The sequence below is a fragment of the Equus caballus genome, chromosome 2, assembly GCF_041296265.1.
Source record: "Equus caballus isolate H_3958 breed thoroughbred chromosome 2, TB-T2T, whole genome shotgun sequence".
NCBI classification, from domain to species: Eukaryota; Metazoa; Chordata; class Mammalia; order Perissodactyla; family Equidae; genus Equus; species Equus caballus.
This window is the reverse complement of record NC_091685.1, coordinates 101,823,051-101,839,074: the sequence shown is the minus strand read 5'-3', so window position 1 is coordinate 101,839,074 and position 16,024 is coordinate 101,823,051. Positions and strand designations below refer to the sequence as shown.

General features: G+C 35.9%; 1 long non-coding RNA gene across 1 annotated transcript in view; it reads left to right on the top strand.

The window, feature by feature from the left end:
- Positions 1-16,024, top strand: part of LOC138922331 (uncharacterized) — a 103,848-nt gene that overhangs the window by 48,143 nt on the left and 39,681 nt on the right. The window contains exons 5-6 of the long non-coding RNA XR_011435423.1: positions 198-300; positions 1,061-1,123. This is a non-coding gene — a long non-coding RNA (uncharacterized lncRNA). The remainder of the gene's footprint in view (positions 1-197; positions 301-1,060; positions 1,124-16,024) is intronic.

Below are 16,024 nucleotides of genomic sequence, written 5' to 3'. Positions count from 1 at the left end.
CTCATAAATCCTTGTAAGCCTTGAATTACCCCTCAGGTTTAACTAGAAAACAGTAAATTGACAAGATTAACTTCTTTTCATCTATGTCTGTGTTGAGAGCAAGGTTGAAAGGTTATGTTCTTATTGAATATTTACAGTAACCTTCAGGTAACTGGCTTCAATTACCACTGTCCTTTTTCTCTTCCTCATTCTTGTAGGAAGCAAGGCATTGATCATTCTGGCTATTTCCTGCTGAAAGGGAATGAAGATGGGGTAACTGAGGAGTGAGATTTTTCAACTTGAGATTGAAAATATTCTCAGGTACTGGGTTATATTTTGCACTTTGAATTATGCATTGTTAGAATTTTAATTTTTGTACCTCATTCAACAGTTTTAGTAAAACATCTAAAAGCACATTTTATCATCAAATATCCAATGAAAAGGATAAGAAGTGTAGACAACCCAAATTTTAATAGTCACTGAAAAATAGATCTAATCCATTGGAGAATCCAAAACGGCCCTGAAAACCAGTCTAGACATTATAAACTGGAATTATCAAGGGGTCTTCATGGTCATGCACTGAATACAATTTGGGATGACATGTCCAACCTCTAAAAAGATTACTTGCTCTTGCCCAAATCTGAGAAATGCTAATAATCCAATTGTCTTTCCCAACTTGGGGGTCAAAGTCAACAAGGAAACATTATAGCCAGTTTACAAATAGAAAACAATAGCCTCAAAGAGAATTTACAGAAGTAGAATCTAATACCCACAAGTGTGTATTATAATTTCTGCTGAAACACAATTTTTCTCTCTAAAATCACCAATCACCAAAATCATTTTTACCAAACATAGCCAAATTAAGACTAACTGGCTGGCTTGGTCCAATTATTTATGTGAGTACAGCAAGAATAGCAGTTGATCACATAGGCTTTTTAAAAATCTGCTTTGCTGGAACTTTTTATAAGGAATCACAGATTGAACTTTAAAGGCCTCTTGAGGCAAGGCCAAACCAAGGACTTGTCATCAGATTCCACCTACAATACCTAAAGATTTAAGTGAATTCTTCTCTTCTCTTAAGGTTCCATAAAGTATCCTGAAGTTCTTTGCACCTGCCAGGGAAGTGACCTTCTTTACTCACCTGGTAAGTCTTCTGGGAACTCAGCAAACAAGGTACCAGGCCACTATTTCCAAGTGGCTTTATTTCATAAAGTCAGTCTGTGTTCCTTGCCAACTGGTCATATCTGAGTCTGCATATTTCTCTCAAATATCACATTCAAGTCAAAGCTTTGGTAGTATAACCAGTGTTTCAAATTGTGTCCCGTTATAAGGAGAAGAAATTCTTATCAAACTTATGCAAATAACTATATTGCCATGAAAATAAGAATATTCAATCACTAAGAGTTTCTAAATTCTGGAGGGATCAGGTATGGAGAAAAAGATAAACGTTTTAATTCTGCTTACAAAAGTATAATTTATCAAACTGCTATAAGCCATAGTTAGCTTAAGAGAAAAGCAAAAAAGGTTTTCTTAAATCTGAAAAAACAAAACAATAAAAAATCAGCAATATTTCAAACAAAAAGTTCATAAAAGTTATAATCATCCTCATCAGTTCATTTAGTCCCAAGTAATAAACTCTTGATCTTTTGTCAGCAATTTCATGAAGCCATCAGTTTATCTGTAAGAGTTCTGTAATTTCTTTCCCAGTTCAGTTGTATGATCTGAAAGCTTTATCAGAAATCTGTATTCTAGAGTAAGTGTCAGAGTCCTCTCCATGAATATGACTGAAGATGAAATATATTTGCATAAGCAGAGTTAGAATTACAACTAACAATCAGGACAGATCAGAATTTTAGGAATGTTATTTAATTTTTAAAACACATATCAGTAACATTTACCCACACAATTGCATAGATCCCTATGAAACCATGCTTAGTTATCCATTTAACCATGGTGGCAATGAATGATTTTCAGGAAAATGCAGAAAATTAAAGCAGTAAGAAAAAACTTAGCACCTGTGATTAAAGGCCTGATAAAATTTATTTTGATAAAACATAAAATCCATACTCTTCTGGTAAGAAAATCCAAATTCTAATTTTGCACCAACTTACTTTTGATATTAAAATTCATTCATTTAACTGAATTCATTTTAGTCTTAGCCAATGTGACCATGTACAAAATTCTTTTCTCAGAGTTTTTCTTCCATAAACCTTCTATGACCTTTTTTAACAAACAAAATTACCTTTATTTCTTATACCTTTTTACTGAAAATATACATCTTAATTTCCTAGAATACAGAGATAATTCCCCTACTAATTTTAGTAGCTATAATCACATATGGTAATTTGAATTTTTAATCCATAGAAAACTTAATTTATGGTGAAAACTATGAAGTAAGCAATTATAAACTGTATTTTATATTATCATTCAGTGACTTGGCAAAATTATAGATATTTCTTATAATTTCTAGAAACATCTTATTTCATAGTACAATCTTTTAGTAAAACAAAAGACATGTTTACTAATAGAACCAAATATCTTTTGGCTTCTTTGTAATAAGAAGCCAAAAGTAGACAAACCCATATTTAATTTATATAAGCACTTAGGTTAAACCAATTAAATAGAGCTCTTAATTTTAGCCATACCATCTGGAGGTAGAAAAAAATCTCATGTTGTATGGTTCAGGAAACCCTATTGGTTTCCTTTAGTATGCTTAATTAACATTGTCTGAAGGGCAGATTTTCATACTGTTTTACAATATAAATACTGGGGTAATGTTTCCCCCAGTGAGACACAATGTCTATCCCCACCATACGATTTAGAAGTCAATCATGCAAAAGAGATATAATCATTGAATTCCATCAACTCTTATACTTCTTATCATAGCTTTGATTAGGAGTTTATCAACAAGTCTTGGTCTTATAATATTGGGAAGGGGAAACATTTCTAGCCAGACATAACATCCATTTTCAAAACACACTCAGGCAAAGTTGACACAACCTCTTCATATAAAATTAGCTTCATATAAAACATTCCAACCATTATAATCTTAACATTTATACTTTTACAATTATTTTTTCAATTTAATTGTAACCTGAGTCAGGGTCTTGAGGCTAGTCATCATTTTTAGCATTTCATTTTTAATTTGGTCTTTTCATAGGTACCAATAAAACAATTATGATGAGAGCTCTTTATAAGTTTTCCCAATTTAGAAGTTTTTCCAATTTAAGGATCCATTTCCTGGCCATTGGCAACTAAGTTCTTAATAGTGTCTCAAAGCAATGAGCCTTTTATGGCTTAACCATATATAAAAGAGGAGTCCCCAAAAGAAAGTGCAAAAGAAGCATCCCTCACAAGATCCAGAAATTTCACTTTCAAAAATAGTCCAGGGGCCAGCTCTGTGGCCCAGTGGTTAAGTTCACGTGCTCTGCTGCAGCGGCCCAGGGTTCGGATCCTGGGCATGGACATGGCACCACTTGTCAGGCCACGTTGAGGCGGCATCCCACATCTCACAACTAGAAGGACCTGCAACTAAGATATACAACTGTGTACAGGGGGGGTTTGGGGAGATAAAGCAGACAAAAAAACAAAAAAAGATTGGCAACAGTTGTTAGCCCAGGTGCCAATCTTTAAAAAGAAAAAAAAAAAATAGTCCAAGAAAGCTAAGGGCTGTGTTGCACAGGTGGTAGTGCTCTAACAAGCAATGAAGATTGAGATGACAAAGGCCTCTGGCAGACTGGGACCCCTCATGAAAACTCCCCTGAGAGCTTATAAAGCCAGAGAAAGAGAGTAAATCTCAGAACGCCAGTCTAATCAACTGGCTACCAAAATACACACCAGTGTGTGCATCCTCCAGATGGCAGAAACCAAAGAGGTCATAAAGCCAAGCTCTCAAGACATAGAGCAAGACAAAAAAAAATGCCGCTTATCTCACATGTACGTTAAAAGCTTTAGCTAAGCCTTGGATCTCTCAGAGCAAAACTACTACCTAGGAAGGAGGCACTGTGAGGTTGGGGATTATGTGTGTTTTATAGAGTACCTCATTGCATGGACATTTTCTTGACATTAGCAGGTGACCTGTGCCATTTTACCCTATTCCATGACCAACTTATTCTATCATGGCAGTCTTCTTGAGGTGACTAGAGGCCTAATGGCTCTTAACTGACTGACCTGTGCCCATAATTATTGTAGCCTTTTTGACTTCCAAGATGCCCCTTAGAAACAGCTTTCACCTTATGTGCATATTAACCCACAGCAAAGTTTGCCGCAGGACCATCCCAGGAAACAGGCTTGTAGAAATGCCTGCATCTTGCCCTATAGTTTCTCCTTTTTATGACAAGTGACAGAAAAGATAGAGGCGGGGAAAAATAGTGACCATCTCTCAGAGGATAAGGATCAATAAACCAAGAATACTCAAGCCAGATTTCCCAGAGTTGCTGAATGATCCCTCATCTGGCCATTTTCTCCAGAGTCTAAGAATATTATGGCCATGTGATGTTATAAAAGAATATCACCTTTTTCCTTTTTCATGGGCTCTTAGCTAAAAGTCACCCAATTTTGGAGAATGTAGTCCAGGGGGCTAAGGGTGCAGATCAAGCTAATATTCCCCATAGCTGATTCACACATAAGACAAGAGCACCTACACAAAGAAAATCACAGAAAAAATCTGACTCCTGCAGGACAAAAACAGAAGATGAAGTCCAATCATCCCTAGATCTCTCCCAAATGAGGGTCCCTCCTTTCAATCACACAAAATGCAAATCCAGAGACAGGGAATTCATGACCAAGAGTGTTGTGGGACTCATCCAGCAAAAGAAAAACTGAAAATATTCACATCAACACAAAGGCATCCACTCAAGGACAAAATTCAACTCCTGGCAAATGCAAAACTGAAAGTAGACCGAGGTACAATGTGTTTCTCCACTCCAAACAAGTGTTGAACCAAGGGCAGCTGATATCGGCAGGAAGTGGAGAGTGGCAGGGGATATCCCTCAGGTAAAGACACCGAGGAACTGCTGGGGACCACCAACTATTCAAACTCTCACTGGGGCCATTCAGTCACCAACACAAGACTCCTAGCTGACTCACAAGAATTGATACAGGACCTGTTAATCTTAAGTTCATGTGCCTGATGCACAATAAGGTAGTCACTGAGGCATCGGTACTTGGAGATGGAGAAAGGTTTATCCAGACTGACCAAAATGAGAAGCCAAGAGGATAGGTTTTCTCAAATCTGCCTTAAGAGTAGAAGAAAGCAGGGATTTTATAGAACTAAAGGGCTTTGCAGGAGGCATTTTGGAGAAACAAAAGGGTGATCCATGTTTCTTTCACTCCAGATGAGCCCCTGAGCAATCTGACATCTGGGTATCAATGGCAGCTGAGGACCAGTTATCTGGTGATCATAAATTCCTTGAAGGCATTCCTTTTCTTCTGTAAAACAAATTCATAAATTCTTGTGACTCTTGAGCCAACTCTCAGGTTAAAGAAGAAAACAGCAAATTGACAAGATTAACTTCTTTTCATCTATGTCTATGGTGAGAACAAAGTCAAAAGATAATTATGTTCTTATTGAACATTTATAGTAACCCTCAGGTACCCAGCTTCAAGGTCACATTATTTTCCCTTCTCTGCTTTGAATCTTGCAGAAATCCCATTTATTGAATTCAGGCACTCTTTCACTTGTGCTACAGGTAGGATGGTGACTTGGATACCTGTATCCAGCAGGCCCCCAAATTTAGATTCCCTCCCTCCCCAATTCTCCCCAAAGTACTCATATGGGTGTTTATGGACTTTGGTTCCCTTTGGGGACAGGAATACCCCGGTGCCATGCTCAATGTTTTTATTCTTAAAATAGCTGAGGGTCAGAGAGAGGAAATGGAGTGATAAGATGACAGAGACACTAGTTTCAGGCCAATAAATAAGGGTTTGCATCTACTTTTGGTTTTGAGTGGCCATCTGCATGGCTCAACCAAACATACTTCCAATTTTAGTCCCTTCCAAGCTTCTCTCTTTATTGCCAAACCTTTTTTTTTTTTTTTTTTTCCCATATCTGGAGAATTCTTTACTCAGCAGCTACAGCCATATTGCCTTTTTCGCTGAGACCACACAGGCTTGTTGCCCCAGTGTCACAATGACATCCCTTCCTCCCACCTAGAGGAGAATAAGCATCACCAAAATGTCATTTAGACAGATTTTTAAAATTTTACCTCTTGTCACTCAGTTTATAAACATTCATTTACAGGTGGCATATTTGGCTCACCTAACCCCCTACCATTTAAGTGATTGAATTCACTACCAGATCCTGGAGAGCCCTCTCATATTCTCTAACATGGCTCATGTGGACCCTCATCTTTTCTCTTCCATTAAGCAGTATCTCTGCCAGCATTGCACCCTCACTGGCAAAACCGTCAAAAACCATGAAGGGTTTGAGACGTTGCCTTACTTGCAAGCTAATAAGTTAGCCCTCTACTGTTTTGTAGACGCCGGTCAATGATAAAAACAGTCATAGGCAAGAACATGTCACACAGAGGAAACAGAAAATGCAAAGGCCCAGAGGAAGGAGCTTATCAGGTATTTTCAGTGAATTATGAAAAGTGTTGCTGTGATAGCACAAGCAAGGGGAAAGTAACAGCATATGAACCTGAAGTTGTTCAGTTTGGAGATATAATGTGGATGCCATTGGCATACAAGTGGTATTTAAAGACTTTAGATGTGTGATCCCTATGTCTTAATTGCTGGAGCACTCTGACATTTACAGGTTGGAGACATGGATTATGATGTAAAATCCAGCCTATAGAGTAGTATGGCACACATGCAGCACACCACTCTCTGGTGGCCTTAGGAATAACTAGGAAGTAGACTGAAAAAGGAGTCACAGAAGTACAAAGAATATCAGAGAGGGATATGCTGTATCATCAAGATTCAAACATGAAAAAGAACATTTAGGACAGAGTAATTTAACATAGTAAGTGGCTATGCAGGTGATAAAATTTGTCAGGTAGCTACCTAGGAACTGAGATTAGAATCAAGAAGCTGCTACCAGCCCTATGCTGAATGAGAAAGGGAGAGGGCAGTGTCACAGGTGGTCAGGACCCAGGTTCACTTGGTAGAACTTGGAACCATGGAGATCTTACCCACTGGGAGGACCACTGGGTTGTTAATGTTTATATTTATTCATTGCAACCTATGTGCACACATGCAATGTTCTGAATCAGAGAAAGATTGTCATTATTCACATAAAAAGCAAATAATAACCAAATATTTCCCCACACCCAAAGTCTTACCCCTGGAGTAGTATGATGAAACCCATTCAAATGTTGTATGCATATAACATCTGTATCATAAGTGAGGAACACAAAATAATGTTTTTTCTCCATTTATAGACAAGAGATAGCTGTCATCCTTCCCTTCTGAAAATAAAAGGGGAAAATCCCCACTTTTGTTCCTTTGAGAATATGAAAAGTATCCTGCGTTTTTACTTTAACTTTTTGGAATGTAAATACATCTTTCCAAGAGATAGGTGAAGGGTATGGGGAAATACAGAAATGTGCTTCTTTTTATAGTTATATTGGAATTAAATTGTGTATACATCATGTGGGAAGTTCTCAGTTTTGTTGACCAGAAGAGAGGACTCAAATTAGTTAAGGAAAATGTATTAGATTTTGTAATGTGTCCAAAAGATACTTGGTAAGAGGTTTGTAAAATTATGATTATGTAGTTATGTATATTTAGACATATTCTTCATAGAAGAAGTAGAAAGAAAATTTATGAAAGTACTGTGGAATCCATATCATCAGATATGTGAGTGAAAAGAAGAACCATTCAAGCAGAAGAATCATTAAAACACAAGATGAGAAACCATCAGCAAAATGAAAAGGCAACCTACTGAATGTGAGAAAGTACTTGCAAATTATATATCTGATAAGGGATCAATATCCAAAATGTATAAAGAACTCATACAACTCAATAGCAATAAAACAATCCAATTACAAAATGGCCAGAAGATCTGAATAGATATTTTGCCAAAGAAGACATACAGATGGCCAGCAGGTACATGAAAATGTACTCAACTTCTCTAATCATCAGTGAAATGCAAATCAAAACCACGATGAGATATCACCTCACACCTGTTAGAGTGGTTGGTCTCAAAAAGACAACAAATAACAAGTGTTGGCAAGGATGTGGAGAAAAGAGAACTCTTGTGCACTGTTGGTGGGAATGTACATTGGTGCAACCACTATGGAAAACAGTATGGTGATTCCTCAAAAAATTAAAAATATCTATATATATATGTCTATCTATATATAACTCTCATATGTGTGTATATATATATATATATATGTACACCAAGTCTTCTTTATCCATATATATATATGTGTGTATATATATATGAGGGAATATTGTTCAGCCTTAAAAGAGAATAAAATCTTGCCGTTTGCAACAACATGAATGCATGAATGGACCTTAAGGACATTATTCTAAGTGAAAGAAGTCAGACAGAGAAAAACAAATACTGTATGACCTCACCTATATATGGAATCTAAAAAATAAAAACCAAGCTCATAGATACAGAGAACAGATTTGTGGTTGCCAGGGGTGGGGATGGGGGTGGGCAAAATGCATAAAAGAAGTCAAAGGGCGCTAACTTCCATTATAAAATAAATGTCACGGAGATGTAATGTACAGCATGGTGACTATAGTTAATAGTACTGTGTTGCATATTTGAAAGTTGCTAGGAGAGTAAATCTTAAAAGTTCTCATCATGGAGCCAGCCCAGTGGTGTGGTGGTTAAGTTCATGAGCTCTGCTTCGGTGACCCGAGGTTCATGGGTTTGGATCCCAGGCGTGGACATAGCACCACTCATCAAGCCATGTTGTGGTGGCATGCCACATAAAATAGAGGAAGACTGGCATGGAAGTTAGCTCAGCGACAATCTTCCTCAAGTCAAAAGAGAAAGATTGGGAACAGATCAGGGCCAATCTTCCTCATACACAAAAATGTTCTCATCACAAGAAAAAAAATTTTGTAACTATGTATAGTGACAGATGTTAACTAGATTTATTGTGGTGATCATTTCACAATATATATAAATATCAACTCATGTACATCTGAAACTAACATAATGTTATATGTCAATTATACCTCAATAAAAATATTAAAAAGTAAAAATAAAACAGTTGAGCTGGAGGCAGCCAATGCATGGAAAACAAGCAAACAAAAAAAGGAAGATTAGGTTTAAATTTAATTGAATAGCACTGGTTCAAGTTGTCCTGGATGAGAGTTCTTCATGGCAAAGATCCTGTGAAGTCAAAGCAAACTATACTTAGGAATTTAGCACATGGAATACGTATTTCGGCCTTAGAGAAAGTTCTGAGGAGGAGTTTGGTAGAGAGTCTTGCGTGAAGCAAATCAGAATCATGGGGAGATGAACTTAGGATGCAAATGAAAGGGATTGCATAGTCTGTCAGTTGTTCATTTCTTCGATGTTAAAGATATACTTCCTCTACTCCTTGACCATAAAGAAATTGAGTGTTAAGGATTCCCCATTGCCCATATACCACCACCACCACCATGTTTAGACAACATAGCTTCTGGAAGGAACTCAGGACTTGGAATATCAAAACCTCTTCCCCTAGAATATTGCTTGCAATTGTGAAAACTATGCCTTTACTGCTGTGTGCTAAGGAAAAGCAAGGAGTTTGAGCTCTGAAGGAGTAGAAAAAGCATCAACTGTTGTTTTTTGTGCTGATGATTGTTTTTCCAAGCTGTTTCAGGCATACTGCTTTCTCAACCAGGTGATAAGCTTCTCCAGTGAGTGTGCCATCTTCCTTTATGTTTCTCCATGTCTGGAGTCTGAATAGTTTCTCATATTAACTGCATTTGGCCATAGCAAATATAAATCTACAATATAACAATAATAAAAACCAAAATGAGAAAAAATAATTTGAATAATTTTATTTAATGCAGTGAAACCATGCTTACAAGATTTGAACCTCTGGTTTCTTGTGTCAGCTTCATTTCCTAGACCTCTCAGAGCAGGAACATCTAAATGGGATGAGGGAGATTTCAGTGTTTAAATGAGTGATATTTTTCTTTTTTCTTTTTTACAAGTTTCTTAAGCCTGATAGGAAAAAAAATTAAAAAAAAAAAAAAAAGAGCCGTCTGTTCTAGTACTGGGAAAATATAATGTAGCACTGGGCTTATGAAGACGAAATATGCTTGTTTCTAATGTATTGCTCTTAAAGAACGAATTTTTCAGGAGTCAATGTGAACAATGTATTAGGTTTACTTATTGACTTTAAAGCCAAACTTTCCATAAGCTGGGACATCAGTGTAATATATTGGTAGTAGGATATTTAGAAATCTTCATCCATAAATAGCATAACTCTAATCTTTCTTTAGGAGTCTCTGATATGATTACTCCCATTTTGCACTATGCCACTTTTGAAGTGAAAATTTCATATTTCATTGATTTTAAATGTCATCAACTCTAAGTAAAACACACCATTAATTTAATAACACTTTTGGAGGAAAAAGAGGAATACTATGTTAAACATTAAGATATACCTTTTTTTATTAACCCACCACACATCACTAATTTGAAAATTAATTTTAAGCACAGAAATATAATTTGTCATACATGAATTCAATGGCTTTAACAAATTTAGATCATATACCAAATTTGGACCAGCTTCTGCTATTGTTGTCTCCACAGATAATTATTATAAATTTAATTACTAAACTGCCAAGTTAAAAAGAATCTATAATGTTACCTTCATATAAAATAAAGACTTTTGATTTGCATGACAATTGAAATAATACATACATAACTCATAAGCATATCAGGTATAGATGCATTTACATCTGCTTATAATTGAATGTATTTCTATTTCCAAGTTGATGCATATAGATCTAGTTTACTCTGTTTAAATACTATTTACTTATACTACATTTTCTTTACCTATTTCCTGAGTGATAACTATTTATGTGGTTTCCTGACTTTTGCTATTACAAACAGGATTTCCATGGTTGTGTCTCCTTATGTATGAATATGGGTACCTCTGTGGACAGAGTGAATGGCATCCACACTTTCGCTTTTAAGAGAGGCGGTCAAATTGCCCACTGAGGTGGATGCTCCAATTTACACGTCCACCTGCTATAAAAAGAACTTCCCACAAAGTCTTGCCAACACTTGTTATTACTAAGTTTTTCCTTCTTGCTAATATGACATCTTCCTCTGTACAAGTAAAGTTGATCAAAGTGTCACATTTATTTACACGTTAATTGAGCATTTGGATTTGGATTTTCTATTCCGTGAACTACTCTATACCCTTGACTATTTTTCTATTGTCTTAGTTGGCTTGGCTCCTATAACAAAATACTACAAACTGGGTGGTTTATCAACAAGAGAAATTTATTTCTCACAGTTTTGGAGGCTGGAAGTCTGGGATCAAGGTCATAGCCTAGTTGCGTTCTGGTGAGAGCTCTCTTCAGAGTTACAAACAACTGACTTCTTCTATCCTCACACTTGGAAAAGGAGCAAGCTAGCTCTCTGTCTCATCTTATAAAGGGGCACTCATCCCATTCAGAGGGCTGGGCCCTCATGACCTAATTTTCTCCCAAAGGCCCCACCTCCAAATATCATCTCTTTGGGGATTGGATTTCAACACATGAATTTGGAGGGTGGGGCACAGACATTCAGTCCATAACATCCATTAAGTATAAAGATTGTTGTTATACTTTGTTTATGTTGATACTTGTAGCTAAATATACCTGTGGTTTTTATATAGGAAAACTTATTCTATTATAAATGCTGCAAATGTTTGCTTTCAGACTGTCATTTGCCTTTTCACTTTTTTTACATTGCATTTTGACATAAAGAATATTTGAAAAGTTTAATTTTGATACAGTGAAATTCATGGCTCTCCTTGTGTTATTTTTCTTTCCTCAAGCAGATTTTTCCCACTAGAGGTTTTTTTTTAAGTACTCTTTAATATTTTCTGTAATAATTTTAAAGCTTGCTTTTAACTATGTGTTTTTGAACCATCTGGAATTTTTTTGCATACATGTTTTGAGATTGGAATTCTATTTTCACAGTGCTCTTTATGGACAAGTCTATCCTTTGTGTGTCTCTTTTTAAATTGCCACACCTGCAAAAAGCCAAATACCCACATGCCCGTGAACCTCTTTCAAGATTTTGATCTATATGTCTTTTTCTCTGCCAAATCACACTGTTTAAATTGCTAGATATTTTAATATGTCTTGATATTTGGTATGATAATTTCCTACCCTTTTTTCTTTCTAGAATTGTACATTAAACTTTTATATGAATTTTACAATCAGTATGTCGTTTCCATGAATAATCTCTGAAATTTTGATTGGACTTGCACTGAATTTATACATTAATTTGGAGAGACTTGAAGTATTTACAGTATAATAAATATGATATGCCTCTCCAAACTTGCAGCTCTTTTAAAAATCTTAATAAAGTTATAGTTTTATTTATAACAATCTTATATATTTTTGTTTTGTTCTATTGCTAGACTTTTTATATTTTCACGTATATTTACATATTCACATATATTTACACATTTCACATATATTCACACATATAAATATATATATTTCACATATATTCATTCCTTCACTTATTAAACAAATATTTACTGAGCGCCTGAGGCATATCAGGCACTCTTTTAGGTACTGGAGATATAAGTGTGGGAAACAAAACAAGATGAAAAGAAAAACAAACAAACAAAAAAGTCCCTCAATTCACAAAGCTCATTCAAATGGGGAAGACACAATAGAGAAAACACGGTATACGGTTTTAACTACTATGGAGAAAAATACAGCTGGGTATGGTAAATAGAGAAGGTGAAGGTGGGGATTTGGGGCTGCAGATTAATATAGGGTGGTGAGGGAAATCTTTAATGATATTTGAGCAAGGACCTGAGGTGAGAAAGCAAACTATGCAAGTATCAGGGACAATATTTCTTGAAAGAAAGAGCAGAAAATGTAAAACATCTGAAGCCGAAAAATGCTTGGCTTTCTGGAAAAATAGCAAGGTTCTAGTGAGCCTGCAGTGGCTTACAGGAAAGGGAGAGACATAGGAGATGAGGTCAGAGAGAAACTGTCATCCAAATTATATAGGAGATTGCCAGAAATTTTAAGGATTTGGGATTTGCTCTGAAAATAGGGGTACATATGCCACTTTGGATTGTTGATTTCAAGTTTTTTGGGTAGATATCCAGTAGTGGGATAGCTGGGTCATGTGGTATTTCTATTTTTAGTTTCTTGAGGAATCTCCATACTGTTTTCCATAGTAGCTGCACTAGTTTGCATTCCCAGCAGTGGTTACCTCTTCTCCACACCCTCTCCAACATTTGTAAGTTTTAGTCTTAGTGATTATAGCCATTTTAACAGGTGTAAGATGGTATCTTAGCACAGTTTTACTTTGCATTTTCCTGATAGTTAGTGATGTTGAACATCTTTTCATGTGCTTATTAGCCATCTGCATATCTTCTTTGGAAAAATGTTTTTTCATATGCTCTGCCCATTTTTTGATTGGGCTGTTTGGTTTTTTGTTGTTCAGTTGTGTGTGTTCCTTATATATTGTGGAGATTAACCCCTTGTTGGATATATGATTTGCAAATATTTTTTCCCAATTGGTGTACTGTCTTTTTGTTTTGATCCTAATTTCATTTTGTTTGCAGAAGCTCTTTAGTCTGATGAAGTCCCACTTGTTTATTTTTTCTTTTGTTTCCCTTGTCTGAGAAGACATGGTATTCGAAAGATCCTTTTAAGTTAGATGTCAAAGAGTGTACTAACTATATTATCTTCCAAGAGTTTTATGGTGTCAGGACTTACCTTCAAGTCTTTGATCCATTTTGAGTTTATTTTTGTGTATGGTGTGAGATAATGGTCTACTTTCATTCTTTGGCAAGTGGTTGTCCAGATTTCCCAACACCATTTATTGAAGAGACGATCTTTTCTCCATTGTATATTCTTGGCACCTTTGTCGAAGATGAGCTGTCCGTAAATGTGTGGTTTTATTTCTGGGACTTCAGTTCTGTTCCACTGACTTGTGTGCCTGTTTTTGTATTAGTACCATGTGTTTTGATTACTATGGTTTTGTAGTACATTTTGAAGTCAGGGATTGTGACGCCTTCTGCTTTGTTCCGTTTTTCTCTGGATTGCTATACCAATTCAGAGTCTTTGGTTGCCCCATATAAATTTTAAGAGTCTTTGTTCTATTTCCATGTGTTTGGGATTCTGATTGGGATTGCACTGACTCTGTAGATTGCTTTGTGCAGTATGGACATTTTGACTATTTTTATCCTTCCAATCCATAGGCATGCAATCTCTCTCCATTTCTTTACATCATCATCTATTTCTTTCAATAATGTCTTATAGTTTTCATTGTATAAGTTCTTAACCTCCTTGGTTAAATTTATTCCTAGATATTTTATTCTGTTTGTTCTATTGTAAATGGAATTATATTCTTGAGTTCTCTTTCTGTAAGTTCATTGTTAAGAGTATAGAAATGCAACTGATTTTTGTAAGTTGATTTTGTACCCTGAAAATTTACTATAGTTTTTAATTATTTCTAATAGTTTTCTGATGGGTTCTTTTGGGTTTTCTATATATAAGATCATGTCATCTGCAAACAACGATTGTTTCACTTCTCCACTCCCTATTTGGAGTCCTTTTATTCCTTTCTCTTGCCTAATTGCTCTGGCCAGCACCTCCAGTACTATGTTGAATAAAAGTGGTGATAGTGAGCATCCTTGTCTTGCTCCTGTTCTCAGAAGGATGGTGTTCAGTTTTTCCCCACTGAGTGTCATATTGGTTGTGGGCTTGTCATATATGGGCTTTATTATGTTGAGGTAATTTCCTTCTATTCCCATTTTGTTAAGAGTTTTGTTTTTTTATCATAAATGGCTGTTGGATCTTGTCAAATGCTTACTGTGCATCTATTGAGATGGTCGTGTGGTTTTCATTCCTCATTTTCTTAATGTGGTGTATCACGGTGATTGGTTTGCAAATGTTGAGCCATCCCTGTGTCCCTGGTATGAATCCCACTTGATCATGATGTATGATCTTTTTGATGCATTGCTGTCTTCTGGTTGCAAATATTTTGGTGAAGATTTTTCCATCTATGTTCATCACCGATATTGGCCTGCAGTTCTCCTTTTTTGTGCTGTCCTTGTCAGGCTTTGGGATCAGAGTGATGCTGGCCTGATAGAATGTGTTAGGAAGTGTTCCATTTTTCATAATTTTTTGGAAAAGCTTGAGAAGGATAGATCTTAAACCCTGTCTGAAAGTTTGGTAGAATTCTCCAGGGAAGCCATCTGGTCCTGGGCTTTTATTTTTTGGGATGCTTTTGTTTACTGTTCCAATCTCTTGTGATTAGTCTATTCAGATTCTCTATTTTTTCTTGATTCAGCTTTGGGAGGTTGTAAGAGGCTAAGAATTTATCCATTTCTTCTAGGTTGTCCATTTTGTTGGCATTTGGCTTTTTGCAATATTATCTTATAATTCTTTGTATTTCTGTGGTATCCATTGTTATTTCTCCTCTTGCATTTCTAATTTTATTTATCTGAGCTTTCTCTCTTTTTTTCTTTGTAAGTCTGGCTGGGGGTTTGTCTATTTTGTTTATCTTCTCAAAGAGCCAGCTTTTTGTTTCATTGATCCTTTCTGCTGCCTTTTTTGTTTCAATTTCATTTATTTCTGCTCTGATTTTTATTATTTCTCTCCTTCTGCTGACTTTGGACTTTGTTTGCTCTTCTTCTAATTCAGTTAGGTGTAGTTTGAGATTACTTATTTGGGATTTTTCTTGTTTGTTAGGCAATGAATTTCCCTCTTAGTGCTGCTTTTGCTGCATCCCATATGAGTTGGTATGGTAGGTTTTAATTTTCATTTGTCTCCAGATATTTTTTGATTTCTCCTTTAATTTCTTCAATGATCTATTGGTTGTTCAATAGCGTGTTGTTTAGTCTCCACATCTTTGTCCCTTTCTTGTTTTTTTTCTTGTAATTAATTTCTA